The sequence below is a fragment of the Malania oleifera genome, chromosome 6, assembly GCF_029873635.1.
Source record: "Malania oleifera isolate guangnan ecotype guangnan chromosome 6, ASM2987363v1, whole genome shotgun sequence".
In the NCBI taxonomy this organism is placed as follows: domain Eukaryota; kingdom Viridiplantae; phylum Streptophyta; class Magnoliopsida; order Santalales; family Ximeniaceae; genus Malania; species Malania oleifera.
The window spans coordinates 58,217,384-58,220,475 of record NC_080422.1 but is presented as its reverse complement, the minus strand read 5'-3'; the positions used below and the strand labels follow the sequence as shown (position 1 = coordinate 58,220,475).

General features: G+C 39.6%; 1 non-coding gene across 1 annotated transcript; it reads left to right on the top strand.

Moving 5' to 3' along the window:
* The first annotated feature begins 1,577 nt into the window (after nt 1-1,577).
* LOC131159033 (small nucleolar RNA R71) lies at nt 1,578-1,683 on the top strand. The gene has a single exon (XR_009137649.1). It is a non-coding gene; the product is annotated as a small nucleolar RNA R71 (small nucleolar RNA).
* Nucleotides 1,684-3,092: the final 1,409 nt, after the last annotated feature.

Sequence of the window (3,092 nt, the reverse complement as noted above, 5' to 3'; positions counted from 1 at the left end):
ATACCCTATTGAAGGAGTTTCGAGCATGGGGAATCGCTTGGAGAGGTTGGTCTGCCTAGAAGGACTGGTGTAGAGGGTGGCTCCACCCTATTGAAGGAGTGTTATAGTGGAATCCTTGTGGGGCTTGCCCAAGGCGAGGACGTAGGTGGGATTTTCTGAACCTTGTTAAAATCTTTGTCGTTTTCTATCTCCCTTATCTTTTTATATTTCCACAAGGGTATGTTTGTTTATATTGTTGTGATTTTTTTTACATACACGAATTAAATTTTAATTGGGATATTGTTTGGTAAATTTGTTAAATTATTCCGCATATGTTTTAAAATCCAATTCACCCCCCTTGGAATTACACCATTCCTCTCAGATGACATCTAAGAGAGGAAAGTTGACCTTTACTTGCCTATTGGTGTCCATCATGGACTCTTCAATTTCTTCTTTCTTAGGCTTAGAACTTGCTTGAAGGGCTGCAAGGTATGGTGCTAGAGGGACATAATGGAGCAATGCTCCTTTAGCAGAAGGAATGGGAATCTCAGGATTGCTCACTGAATTAGAGGAAGAGGGAATGCTAGATTCAAAACTGGACTCTACCCTCATCTTCTCCTTACTATTTCCCTTGCTCAACTTCTCCCCAACCTTATTTTTTACCTCCTTACCCCTCCGAAGAATGGTCACAGTCTGAGCTTGCTTATGATACGATGAAGGACTAGCTGTCATCTCACATTCTACCCTATATTGACCCTTAGGGTTCACTAGAGACTGATTTGGTAACTTACCCTCTTTTCTCCTACTCAAATGGGTAGTTAGTTGGCTCATAGTGGCTTCTAACTTAGCAATAGACTGGGAGTGGGAGTGGAGTAATTGCTTATTAACTTGGTTATCATCCTCAATGCCCCTAAGGGCTTTCAATACCGTCTCCTAAAAAGATCTATCATATTGAGGCGAAAGAGGAGAGAGTTGCTAAAAAACTTAAGGTCTAGGGGCACACACGGGAGGATTTTGAGAGGTTTGGAATGGGCGAGGAGGTGGAGTAGTGAGTGATAGCTGACATCTTTAAGATTGAAAACTCGGAGCTTGTGGCCTCCAGAAGAAATTAGGATGCTTACTCCACCCAAAATTGTACTTGTTAGAATATGAGTCATTGGATGGCATGTCGTACAAATTTTGGGTGGCCTTAACTTCCTCCTACATAAACTCAGGTGAGGGAGGCACATGAGGGGCAATTATAACAAGTGTGAGATGGATTAGAACAAATGGCACACACCTTTGCACATGCCATAGGCTAAGGTTGCTGTTTTAGGGACAAAAATTGATCTAAATTTTTCGCAATGGTGTGCAGTATGGGCACAAGGTTATGACCCACGACTAACTCATAGACTCCCTTAGGATGGAAAGAGGAAGATTGCGACGGTCTACGAGCAGCAACAACACATTGCTAATAAATCTCAGCAAGGTGCTCAAAGAGAGACCATGCCTCATTCTCGTGTTTGGTGAGAAAAGTACCTCCACAAGATGCATCAACCATGGACTGGTCTCACTCAGCTAACCTTTCATAGAAGGTCTGAACTAATTTCCACTTAGAGACTTGGTGATGTGGGCATTTGTGTAGGAGGTCCCTAAAGTGCTCCCAAGTTTTGAAAAATTGTTCCCCATCAAATTGTGAGAAACTAGTGATGTGCTTCCTCAAGTGGTTAGTCTTCCCAGTGGGGAAGTATTTTTTCAAGAACTCATGTTGCATTATGGCCTAGTTGGTCACCAAGTTTGGCTCTAAGGAATTCAGCCAATATTTTTGTCCTTCGAAGAGAATGAGAATAGCCTTAATCGGAGGACATCATCACCAAAGTTAGGTATATGCATGGTGGAACAAATTTCAAGAAATTCATCAAGATGCTTATATGAATTTTTAGTTGAATTCCCATAAAAGTTGGTAAGCATCGAGATGATCGAAGTCTTAATCTTAAATTGAGCTACCTCGACATCTGAAAATCGAATATGAGATGGAAAAGTGTATGTATTGGGTGTAAAGTAGTCTCTAAAAGGCCAAAGATGTTACTCTTCCACCACAGGTTAGAGGGGAGCTTGGGATTTTGGGTTTTTAAAGGTAGAAACTGGAGGACGTTCAGCCATGAGTTTTGATTCAAACGACTTGGCTAACTCGAGACTAGTGGTAGTTTTCCTAATTAACTTATAGGATCTTTTAATCTTAGGGTCTATAGGCACTAACTTAGGATCTAAAGAGCGCAAACCCAACATATACACACGAAGCACACAATCAAGACTTTAGAGTATCAAATAAAATTAAAAATAACAAAAAATAAAAAATAAAACAAAGAAAAACAAAGTAGTAGTACTCTAAACTAGAAATTGGCTTACAATTGTAACTAAGTCCTCGACAACGATGCCAAAATTTGGTAGGCTGGCCAAGGCTTGGGTCCTTAACTACCAAAGATAAAATTTATATTCTGACTAGCCCTAAGTTTGGTAAAACAATGAATAAGTCAAGTGTTGATCCTCAAGGACTCTAGTGCAGTTGTTCACCACTTCTAGCCTAATTTACTATACTTTGTGTAAAAAGGAAAAAGGTATGATTTTGAAGGTGTTTTCTATCAACAACAAAAGCAGGTAAATTTATGTTATCACTACTCCTGCAAAGCTGATCTTAAATCATGAATAAACTTAGACTATCGTGTGTGATAGCTATGTCCGGTCAACTATCTATACTAGGCTAGATGATCAAGTGAACCATTCGAGTGGTATAGAGTAGTGAATGTGCTCCAATCGTCTGGAGCATGATCTGGAATTAGGGTATACTCTATCCAGCGATCACGAGAACACCTCGTACATAGACCATAGCCTATTATGTATAAGTGACTAAATTCCTAGCTATGTTATCCTTTACCCTAGGGTCTCAATACAATTAGAGAAGTAAACGTGTATGGAAATTAAAGAACAAGTATTTAAATCGCAGGTATTTAAATGAAAGTAGTAAAATAACATGTATTGAAAAATAGCTTCAATTGCAACTCAATGGCCTGTCACTAGCAATCAATAATACAATGAAGAACCATATACTCTACGTGGTAGCACCAGGCAATCAA